A 12,889-nucleotide genomic window follows, 5' to 3' on the forward strand; every position below is an offset into this window, starting at 1 on the left:
AGTTCTGCTATCTGTTTAATAAAAAGTCTGTCAGGCATTTCTTATTTTGTTATTTACTTTGGAAAACTTTTAAAAGCCTATCCCCTAAATTGCTCAGGCACAGATACTCTGAATGCATCAAAGCTTTCATGGTCGCATACTGGGGAGGTGGAATGCTTGACATTTCACATGCACACACACGTATATGTGCACTTACACAAACACGCACTCACACAACCACAAAACAGGCAGCAAACTGATTCAGACAGCTGAATATTTGACATCTGAGGACCCGAATAGCTTCATATTTAGCAGCTCAGGGGGCTAAAAAACGAGCAGTTGGCCCTTAGCTGTTCACCCAGAACACTAATCTTAATGTTTAAACAGATTCAATCAATCTGCAGATGGCACAGCGTAGGCAGAGATGTCCACCACAGGCACTCTGGTAATTTTGCAAACAACATCAACATATTACTGCTCATACATCAAAAGCTGCAGATACTCAGTGTTGGAATATAACAAATACTTCAGTACATTTTTCAGGTACTTATATTTTACTTGAGTATTTCCATTTTATGCTACTTTATACTTTTACGCCACTACATTTATTTGATTTTTTATTTAGTTACTTTAGATTATTAATACAAAACAAAACACTGAATCATTTTAAAAATTAATCTGTGCCAACCTCAACTAAGAATGTTCCTTATAATGTTGCTTAGGGGTTGTGTTGTGTTTTGCTTAAGGTGCTCTGCTGTGTGCTGGTGTTATGTGCAATACATGAGTGGTTGATGTGCAATACTGTTATGTGTAGTATCTGTTTTTGTGTTTTTATGGTGTATGCTTTATTTCTTCTGGAATATTATAAGGCAGCAATACTTGTGCAGCTCCTGAGTCCAAGACAAATTTTCCTACGGGGACAATAAAGTATATCCTATCGTATTGTATCATATCGTATCGTATCATACTGCATTGCATAATGTAAATCAACTAATAAATTATGATATATTGTTGTAGATTAAAGCCCCTACAAGGAACTTTCATTCTGAGATGATTTTGGCGACCCTGTGGACAAAAGCGGTAGTGTTTTGCCGGAATGAAGCCTACATTTCCCATGAGCTCTAGCGCGTATTGTCGTACCTTACCTGGCTCACGCATGTGTTTGTTTTGGGGATGAATGAAACAACAAGACGGGAAAACTTTGCCCCCGCTCCTATTGGGGATCCCAGCTCACCTCTGCCGCGCCCCAGCTCCACCTCTCCGGCGTAAGCGCCACTGCCGCCGGGGTAAACACAGCGGTCGGCTGGTAAGGCTGAAGGCCTGTTTGGCGAGCACTTCCACAGCTTCTTGGACTGATTATGGAGTGGTGCCTTGTGTCTTTATTTCTTGGCACTCACTTGACCCTGTCGACGCCTGGCTGGTACCTGTCGTCGGCCCAGATGAGGTGTTCCAGCCCTACGGCCCCTGCTCTCCTTGTCCCTGCTGGCGCGGGGTGAATCTGCGCAACCTGCGGCCTCTGTGTGTGGCTCCCCTGACAGCTAACGCCGTGGACCCACCGGCTCCTGCCAGGATTGGGCTGGTAAATGCTAGATCGCTAGCCAACAAAACGTTTATCCTGAAGGATTTCCTGACTTCCCGAGGATTGGATTTTCTCTGTGTGACTGAGACGTGGCTGACTGTTGGTGAGCCCAGTGCTTTCACAGAACTTTTACCAGATGATTGCTGCTATTTTAACTCCCCGCGGACGTCGGGTCGAGGAGGAGGAATAGCGACTATTTATAAGAGTCACTATAAATGTAAGCAGCTAGGTAAGATGACGTGTGCCGTCTGAGTGCCATAAATCGTTTCGTCCTGGAAGCGACCTGGAGCGGACCCGGAGACAGTTTCCTAAAGGTATGGATATACACTATATAGAAATAGCTTATCTTTACACCGATGGTCTCATTTGCTGTTGTAGGTCACGCACAGACATCAGCAGAAACGAGAGACTTTTGCATATCCAGTTAAAAGTTCCTTGTAGTGGCTTTAAGCAACTGAGCAGTACATAAAGTAATTAAAATGAGCTCTATCTTTACCAGCTGCAGCATTAAAGTGATGAACATAATAATGCATAAAAAACTGGAATCCAGTAATATACAGTTCATAAGCCATTCTGTATAACAAGTACCTTTACTTTTGGTATTTAAAGTATATTTTTATTTTGTTTTTATTATTTTTTTTTACTTTTGTGTTGTAAGATTCTGAATACAGGACTTGTAGTTGAAACAGAGTACTTCAGCACTCTGGTATTGCAGCTTTTACTTCAGTGAATACTTCCTCCACCTTTGCAGATACTGTATCACACTAATGGACCAATGCAGGTGCATGGTGAGTCATTGAGCTCAGACTGAGGGGAACATCACCGAGTCATTGTGACCTTTTCATGGTCACTTTGTCTTTTCCATGAAGCAGCATGAGCCAAGACTAATCTAACTCAAGATCATAAATGTGTCCTCAAGTTTTGCAATTATCAGCATTAATCAAGCATTTCTTTGGAATGATGTCAAACACTGCATAGCTGCGATCCATATTAATTATGTTTGGATAGTTTCATTGCCAGATTGTCTCGTCAGTAAAATATGGATATTACATCAGTTAAAGTGGAAATAGACACAGATAGACAGATAGTTTTTTGCTTTAACTCATCATTACAAAGTAAATGTTGACTGCACATTGTAATTAATGGATATAAAATAATGACACTAATAGTGTTTAGACTGGCTCCATATAAGCCTTGCTTTCACTATGCAGTACTGTCTGCCACTGGGTATGATCTCCTGGGAAAATGAAGGCTCAATTTATGGCACAAAGGAAGTGTGTCAACCACTGAGCAACCTGATAACTACTGGTAGCTATACCCAGTTACCAAAGACTATCAATGTACGTAGAAAGCCCTCATTGTTGTAGAATAACTTTGCTTTTCTACTCTATAACAAGTCTGTTTGCTTCCTTCTGAGAGTAAAGTACTTTGTCTCATCAATGTGATGCTGTCGAAGCTGCCGTGTAAACAAGCCAACAACATGAGGTTTAGTTCAGCTTTGTTTGTTTTGGTTAATATTAAGATGACAGTGTTTTTCCTCTCCCATTTTTCACCTATACTACCTTTGTTTATGGCTGTGCGTAAATGCTTAAAGGTCCAGTTTGTAGGATTTAGTGGCATCCAGCGGTGAGGCGGCAGTTTGCAACAGACTGAAACTTTTTCCGTGTGCCAAGCATGTACAAGAACTGTGGTGGCTGATGTGAAAATGTGAATAGCCCTATCTATGGCCAGATTTGGTTTGTCCATTGTGGGCTACCGTAGAATAACATTTGACACCATGGAAGAGGACCTGGTCCATATATAGATGGAACGACTCATTCTAAAGTCCAGTTCAGACCAATGATTTGTGACGAGACAAAGCTTTTAAGAGCGCTGCAGAGAAAAGTTGCAGCAGTGTGGACTGGTCAGTCTGAGCTCAACTCAAGCCAGCTGATGGCGTCAACTGCTACTCAGCTGGTGAAATTGCCGGCGGCTGGTTATAGGTCACCTGTGTCAACAGCCAATCGGCTTTGTCAAGTCAAAATGACCGCAGACAGCGTGTTCGCCTGCTGCTGCAGATGCTTCGTCCCCACCGAGCCCTATGTTTCTGTTTCACTGTATGCTGGTGTTGGAAGGTGGGTCCCTGCTGCTCACTGTATGTAACATTATCATTGACTGATTAATTAGTGCTGGTTATTAACTTTATTGTGGTTTATTTATTATAAATACAGTCCATCTGATGCTCGTTTTGTTAATGTTTTTCGCCGTTTCATCACTACTACAAAAGCAACTGTAGCATCTAGTATCCCACTATCACTATCCTCATTCATATTTTAAGAAGCTACAAATTATATTCAGCCACAAAATAAGCCTTAAAAGCTGTAAATCAGCCAGCAGGTTTTTAGAACGCTGCAGAACGGTGCATTGCAAGAAGCTGCCTGTTTCAACTTGCAAATCTTTGGTCTGAACTGGGCTTAAGGTAACAAAAACACAACTATGTTTTTATTTCAGGTGATTATACACAATAAAATAAAATAAAACAAAACAAAGTTATGAATGTTATATACCTTTTCTGCCAATATATACCCCTTAATCCATCACCCTGAACCTTTAAAGTTGATTGTGTTGATATCTATAATTGAAACACTGGTAGTGTGAATTTTGCAAGGCTCTAAGGAAAATGGAGAGCTGTCCAGTTGTCTCTGTGACAGTGGTGTCAACAATAATACTACTTGGAAACACGTTTCCAATTTAATGTAAAAGCTGTTGGCCCAGATAAGATAAGATAAGATAAGATACGATACGATATGATAAGATGAACGTTTATAGTCTGTCACAAGTAACAGAAATTCATCTTTGGCAAGCTCCGAAATAAAACAGACAAGAACACACAAAACACAATATACATCTATACACATGTATAGATACCATATAATAAGTAACAAATATCATGCTTTGCTCATTCTTCCAAGTCCTTATAATTAACCTTTTGAGTCCCTCAAAAGGGGGACTTTTAGATCAAGTCACAGTAAAAAACGAAACAAAACAAATGAACAAACAAGACAATGTGAGTAGATAAAGTAAACCAGTTACTGGGTCAGGATTGAAATTATTTCCTAATGTCAGAAAGTGAGTCAAGACTATATAACAATTCATTCAAACCCAAACTAAACCCAAGACTTGAAATATGACTTTGAAGAAAGAAAAATCCCACTATGAAGCAAGCAGCGTCACTGTTTTATCTCGCAGAGCACCCAGATTCTCTCTGCTGACAAAATGACACACACCCTAGTGTCGTAATCAACTGAGAAATATTTACACTGTCTCTTGTTTGCATACACCTGCCAATACAAGTGTCTACTACATTAGCCATATTTTAGGCAAAGCTATAATGCATTTAGGTCTACTAAATGTGTGCTGTAGAGAAATACTTTATGACGAATAAACCCCGATCCTGTGCCAGACTCCGGCAGGCAGGGGTGGACAGATAATTAAAGAGAAGGGATCAAGGGAGTACTGTAGGTTGAAAATGAAAATACAGATGTGGGTGTTGGAAGAGAACTGGGATGAAAAAGGGTGAGCAAATTGCAGTAACTGTGTTGAATAAATGATTTCAATGTCATACCTTAGCCAGTGCTCGCACATGATGAGTCCGCCAAATAGGCCTGGAAATTTAGCCTGGAAAGTAATTATACATTGGTTCTTTCTAGTGCGAGAAAAACGAATAAATTGTAATTATGCCTCATTGCAAAATTTCTCCATCCAGGAAATAAAGCTATTATCAAGTCTTGAATTACACAAAACCAAAAGAGCAATTTGTAAAGAGATATTAGCCTCTTTTGAATCTTATAAAAGAGAGAATCCCTCTTGCCCAGTGCTCATCTGTCTCTCGCTGTCGAAGCTTAAGTCCCTCAGTGGTAAGTGATGGAAAGGACAAAATTGGCTACTTTCAGGACAATGACTTATTTGAAATTCAAACAACTCTTCACAGCCATCAGAGCACCTTTGAGAGGACGGAAGACAAGAGGAGTCTCTTTCATCTGACTAAACGCCTTGGAGGTGAGCCTCAGCCCTGACATTAAACAACAACAGCGGCGAATTCCGGCACCACTCAAAGGACTGTAATGAAGTCAGTTGCTGCATTTGTCTTTGAAAAAACAATATGTTTATGCTAATGCCCCGTGGCGTACTTTAATAGAGGATGTAAGTGACACTCTTTGAGATGCAACACATGCACATGGCAGGCATATGTGCAGAGAGGATATGAATTAGACGACAAACATAGATTCAACTGACGTTTTGGACAGTTGCTAACATATCAAGAAGTCTGTAATTTAAACCTAGTCTGCCTAAGTGTAAAATATATGTTTTGTATTTGTCATTTTTTAATAGACTGTAAGATATAACTCACATAAATGTATTCTTTTCTACTAGAGGAGAAAATTTTAATCACTGATGTTTCCAAATGAAACACTGAAACATTTTCATTTGAATCATATAAAGTTTCCCTCCATACACATTTTAAAGGCGCAAATGTAAAAATAAAAAGAGGCTGGAAGCACACCTACTCCTTCTCTCACATTATGAAATTCTGGATCTGGCCATGCACCCCACCAACCACCGCTGCTTGTAAACCTGGTTGGCAGGACTTATGGCCATATCCAGAATTTCTCAATGAGCAGTACACATTAAGATAGCAAGTGTTACTGTAGCATTAAGCTGGGCATACACTGTACAATGTGAGCCTGTTTCTGACATGATGTTTGGGCTGCACCACTCATTTTAGACACCAAATTTTAGCTTCATTGGGCGTCGTTTGCCATGCAGTACAGAGTACAGAGTGTATTGAGGACCAATCATGGCCTAATTAACTGCTCACAGCTGTCGGACGTCTGGATGAATTTCTGACTTGTGAATAATTTTGACTGGCCGTTGTCAGGCTCTCGTTAAAGCAGAGCCATGAGTTGATTCCATAAGGTCAGTGTCTTTTTTCATACAATGTACGGTGTGTGTGTGTGTGTGTGTGTGTGTGTGTGTGTTGTTTAAACCATGATTCTGAACAACTTGAATCAACTGCACATGTTCTAAATGGGTGTCATGCTTACAAAGCTCTGTATATTGCTCGTCATGACCGCATTGTTGATCTAATATCTGAGGCTGTGCAAAAAACTTTACCATCAAGCGCTGCAATGTAAAAAAACTTGAGAGTGTTGCCAGGTTGGTTTGACCTGGATTATGACATCTTTGCCAACATCCCCAATACACCTGACATTGTTTTTGTTGATAGTCGCCACACGGAGGTTCTGATTTTGGAAGTAGGTTGTGTGTTTGACCTGTACATGGACCAGGCTTTCCATGACAAATATTCAAAATATCAACCATTACTCCAAATCATAACAAGTCTTGGTCACAAATGCAAATTCTCTGTACTCATATTTGGAAGCCTGGGCCATGTGTATAAATATACCACTAGTGGCCTGAACATTGCTGGCATATCTAAGTGCAGAGCAAAAAAGCTTGCTAAATTTTGCTCTGTTTCTGCTGTTATAGGCAGCTTGGCTGTATGGAGGAGAAGATGCTATGTATTTCCATGAGTGACCAATATTGTCTTCTTGTCCCCTTTTGTATTTGATTCCTTGCCATATTTAATGTAATTGGTGGAATCAAATAAAGAATTCTATATCTAGCTAGTATGTTGGTGCTGCTAACTTGATAATTAGTGTGTGTGTGTGTGTGTGTGTGTGTGTGTGTAAGAGACAGAGAGGGTATCAAAATTAAGGCTGACCTGTTTCTGCAGAAATGGACTTTTAAGCTCTTTTTGGGACCTCTGTCTTTACCTCACTGTGAACCATACCTCTGCTAGCAAACAAACCTCAACCTGCCCCGATGCTTTCAAAGAATCTTTAGTGACTATTGTCAATAGCCAGAACAATCCACAGGCACTCACGGACCTCTCTCTTGTCTCTTTTATGGGTGCAGTGTGAGCACTCAGGTCAAGGCTTGACAAACGGACAGCACAGAGCAAGCACATAAACCATGAGCTTCGGGTTCACACCCCAGACGATTTATTCGTACAGTGGAAGTTGGAATAAAACAACAGCATTTCTAAAAACAAGCTCAAATCATACAGCATATGCCCAGCTTTATAAGAAACATTGGAGAAATTTAGCCATAAGCTGACATAAAGATATATATTCCGTCTGGCTGAGATTTTCATTTTACGTTTAATAAGTCCACCTTTGCACTAAATTTTTCTGGTTTCTTTACAGGTGTCATGGCAATTCAGATGTCGTGTTCCCTTGTCAACATGTGTTTCCTGTATTAGAGAGCAATCAGCATTCCTGTTAGTAACGTACCTAATCTAGTTTGCCTGGGGTATGTTAAAAATTTACAGAAGTTCCCAAACATGGCCCCCTTCAATAGAGGAATGTGTAACACCTCTCTAGTGACAAATTTTGCACAGATACAAGCTAGTATGGCCATGGTCAGGCATTTAAGGTGTGGAGGGGCTCTTTAAGAACTTGCATTAGGTTTATGTATGCAGAGTCAAGCAATAACCTTAGAGAAAGTAGATGTTGAACTTTATAAAAATAATTTCTTGTGTGTTGGCATAACAGATATGTTTCAACAAATAGTAACACAGCAAAATATGCAAAAAGTTGCCAAGTTGAGGTTGTATTTTTTGAGCAACTGTGTGCTTGCCCTAATCCCCATCTTCTTCTTCCCAACAGGCAGCACGGAAAATTAATCTGAAACTTACTGTGCTCAAAGGCGTTTGCAGCTGAGACATCTTTCCTTTCTCACACTGCCAGTGGCACTTTGGAAACACTCACCATCTCAGTGCTCCCATCAGCATGTGCATCTGAATTTGCCACGTTCAGCAAGACAACTCCCAAAGCACACGTACACGTACACACACACACACACACACACACACACACACACACACACACACACACACACTGATCCAAAACAGCAACGCAATTCTGGGGCCTCAGTAGTATCCTTTTGCTTTTCTGATAATAATAAGAGTCCTTGGCTGCTTTTTCATTTCCAATCTCAGAGCTCTGCTCTGGAAATGCCATGAAATAGACCCCCAAGACCGACCCCTGGTGTGATATGGAATAACCTGCAGAGAACATCAACTCTTGAATTTGATGTTCAATGCAGCTTTTTACTGCTGCTCTTTCCGGTAACTGAAAATGTGAATGGTTGAAAATTGAAATGTTTTGCATGCATTCACTCACTGTATCCAAAAATACATACAAACACAGTCACACATGTGCACATGCACATGCACACACACACACACACACACACACACACATACAGTGCATGAATACATGGCAGCCCAGTGGGCAGACTGATAATGGAAGAAGACTGTGTAAATCCCATATGTGCTTAATCCAGACACTTACAAGAGAGTGTGATTCATACTCTATTACACTCGACTAATACAGCCGAGAGACGCACAGGGCACAATAATTTCGGCTGGCATGAACCAACAAAATAACACCCATGAATCCTCTTTATGGGGACTTTACTGAAGAGGGTGTGAAAGGTCAGGAATAAAGCCTTTGTACTTATTAGCCATTAAAACATTGGTGGCTTTGTGCCACACCCACAATTTGTGTGTGTGTGTGTGTGTGTGTGTGTGTGTGCACTTCTTTGCCTGAGAATGTGTGCAAAGATAACAAGAGTTTGCATGTGTTTAATGGAAGAAATTTCTCTGCAGCAGCGTACATGTCTCCACTATATAAAGTGTTTATAATACTGAGCTTCTTTTCTGCACATCATATTATTCTCAGGCCATTTTCTCTCACGAAGTGGAGTGTAAGGTTGATGAGGATGTTAAACTCCTACTCCTCCTACTTTTGCCTTCAGTTTCAAAATAGTTTAATGCAGACAATGTTGAAGTTACAGTAAGTTTTATGTAACTTATGTTGTGTTGTTAATATTGTGAAATGTACCTAAAATCACATTTGCACTATTAGTCTGAGTGAACTCATTTGATCAGGTGAATTTAATTTTGATTCGATTCCTTTCTAAAACATCAATAAATGCCATTGGGCACATTTACAGTAGTGAATTGGGAAATCTACACTCATTAGTTTTACATTATTTCAAGCAGAGTCGGTTGTTGGCCAGTCAGGATACACTTCTGTGGCTATTCTATAAAAATTCAACATTCTTGGTTAATATTCCACTGTGGTTGTGCTAGTGTGTGATTTATCCTTCGTGATTTATTCTTGCTTCATATGAGCAGAGGAAATCTCCGCTCGTCGCTAGGCTTCTTTATACAATGTAAAATGCCATAGGCTTGTGCTAATAACGTTGCATGTTGTATTTGTTTGGAAAACGTGTTAAGTATAAGACAGTTGTTTTGTCGGTGGACCTTGTGAGTTGTAATGGAGCCGAATTTTGTAACATTACCTTTGTTAAATGTTGCTGTTGTCCCTGGCTTCATATGAGCGGAGAAAAGTCTGCTAGCTGCTAGGCTAATTTATACAATGTAAAATGCCATAGGCTTGTGCTAATAACATCAGCATTTTGTAGTTGTGGGGAAAATGTGTCCAACAAAAGACAAATGCTGGGGCGTCGGTGGCTTAGTGGTGGAGCAGGTGCCCCATGTACAAGGCCGTTGCCGCAGCGCCCCGGATTCGACTCCAGCCTGTGGCCCTTTGCTGCATGTCACTCCCTCTCTCTCTCTCCCTTTCACACTTGTCTGTCCTATCAAATAAAGGCTAAAAAATGCCCCAAAATATATATATATATATATATATATATATATATATATATAAAAAAAAAAAAGCCAAATGCTTTGTCTGTGAATGCTGCGAATTATAGTGAAGCCGATTTGTGTACTTGTGTTTGGAACTGTCACTTTTAAGTCATGTTAAATGAGTGTTTTGAATCAATTAACTAGTGTTTTGGAGGTGTACCTGCAGAGTGACACAGACACCACCGTACAAGTGTAAATGCTCACAACGGTGTAAATGCACACAAGTATAAATCCCGCTTAACTCATCACAATAGAGTGGTGCAGGAAAGAGTCCTGAAACATGGAAATGAGTTAGCATTTTTGCAGTATTGGTTCCCTTGTCTTAAAGTCAGTGGGTTTCTTGAAAAGGGTATTTGGATAGATGTCCGAAATCTCTTTAGTCTTAAGAGGTTTTCAGGTTCATTCAATTATACAAAATATGTCAGTAAATATCCCACTCGTGAATTTGATGCTTTTATGTGTCACGTCACATAAAAATGTGTTCATGTAATTACCAGCACCAGGATTCTTATCTGGACAAACCAATGGACCAAGGTAGTGCTTAGGATATGGTTTAAGACCTGCAGAAGATTTCACCTTGATAAGCATGTGACAATGGGTGAAATGAAATGGGTGACTTACGATCCAGAGTTTATACCTTCTGGTCTAGATGTGCAGTTTAGGCAATGGGCACATAATGGTGTAACAGCTTACTCACTATAGCTAATGGTAATGACTTGCAGACTTCTGACCAGCTTTCAAATGTTTATAACCTTGGAAACAAGGATATTTTTGGATATTTCCTGGTCGAGGACTATTTTACTTAAGAAATGAAACAGAGGATAAAGAACCCAATTTGATTAATATATCCATTGATGTATATCAGACAAAAGACAACAAACATTCACGAATATATAATGAATTACAAAACTCCAAAAATTATTCCACTGGAGTTCTACTGGAAAAATTTTGTGACTTCAGAATTGAATTTATACGACAGGGGTGTCAGGGGTGGGATGAATGCTGGAGGCTGTGTGGTAAATCAATGGCAGACCAGTTTCATATTTTTTGCCCACTAATTTATCCAAATTGGCAAGAGATTGCCAAAGAAATGAGGAACATCTTTGGAATGGAAGTTGATTGTTCTTTTGTCATACTGTACTTGGGCAAAACCCCGGACAATCTCGTGACCCAGGACAAATACCTTTATAAAGTACTTTTGGCCACAAGCAAGGAAGTCATCGCACAGAAGTGGCTACAGGCAAGCCTCCCTTCAAAGGATGACTGGATTGCAATTATTGATGAAATTCACTGTATGGAGAAAATCACCTTTTCTTTAACACTGCGACTTGATCAATCCATAGAATATTGGAAAAAATGGACCATATACACAAAGAGATTCAAGCTACTGACTGGTTGTGATGTCACCTATTGGTTTTTGGACTGCCGTTTTCAAGCCTCAACTTCGCCATTTGGCTGGAGCCATCTTGTTTTTTTGGAGCCACAAGGGACCATATTTGGACGAGAGGGGGGAGCTGTGGAGTGGCGAGACTCATAGACTGTGGTGACGCCTTGCAGACAGCCTGTCACGCAAGCAACCTTAAATATGCGTATCTTTGGGCCTTAATGAAAGTAAAGAGGTGAGTTATAAAAAAAATCACCCTGCATGCAGTTGACGAATGATTAAATTAGCCAGTGAGACCAAATCCGTTTTTTGTAATAGGCTCTAAACATTTTTTAGTTTTTTGGGGATTGACTCTGTTATGGAGCCAGTCTCAAGCGGTCATCCGAAGAAGTGCAGTTTTTGGAACTTCCTCACTGGCTTCATTTTTCAGCCTTGTAGGCTGCCACTTGCATGCAACCATAGTGTAGTTCGGTTATTGCCTAATTGCATTCATGCTTCCAAAAATCATAAACGTGGTCTTCACTTGGTAAGATTATATTGCTGATCAAAATATGTAAGTATCATGAACATATGTGCCACAGAGTTTTTTTTTCCTGCAATGATCCAAAATCCAATGGAGAAATCCCATAGGCTCTTTCTCAAGGGAACCAGGGTGATGCTAATTTCCAGGTTGCCCCACAGAAAAACATCACCCTGGAGTACTCTGTACCTTGAAAGAATATTCCACCAAATAGCTGATTTGATGCAAAGCAAGGTTCAGTCCACTGCCAAACACAGTTCATGCCGTACCACAATGATTTAATTATATGGAGGCAATTTAATGCTCTCACGCCATCAATTATACACAAGGCCATAATACTGTAGCATCCAAGGCTCAGGTGATTGGGTTTGTTGTTTTAGCTGAAATTTACTTCACACTGCACTGTATGTGCTGGAGGCAGTGCGAGCTTAAAGTACTACAGGGTTGCAGTGAAGGGCACTTGCACAGCGGGGTGAATGGTTGACTTTGAGAGTGTGTGGGTTGTTTCTGATGTTTTAACTTGATTTCAACAACATGAAACTTTTGAGAGTGCATCTTTTGATTCAGATAGAAAAGAGTATAGAAAAACAACAACACATTTCATCCACCACTTTCTAGACAGCCTGCTCCGAGGTTTGCACTGCAACCACAAAAGCTATTGTAGCT

The 12,889-nt window shown here is 40.2% G+C and overlaps 1 protein-coding gene across 3 annotated transcripts in view; it reads right to left on the reverse strand.

The window, feature by feature from the left end:
• cadm2a (cell adhesion molecule 2a) overlaps positions 1–12,889 on the reverse strand; it is a 290,934-nt gene that overhangs the window by 67,995 nt on the left and 210,050 nt on the right. The gene's annotated exons all lie outside the window — the stretch shown is intronic.

This window comes from Epinephelus lanceolatus, chromosome 11, assembly GCF_041903045.1.
Source record: "Epinephelus lanceolatus isolate andai-2023 chromosome 11, ASM4190304v1, whole genome shotgun sequence".
Taxonomy (NCBI): Eukaryota; Metazoa; Chordata; class Actinopteri; order Perciformes; family Serranidae; genus Epinephelus; species Epinephelus lanceolatus.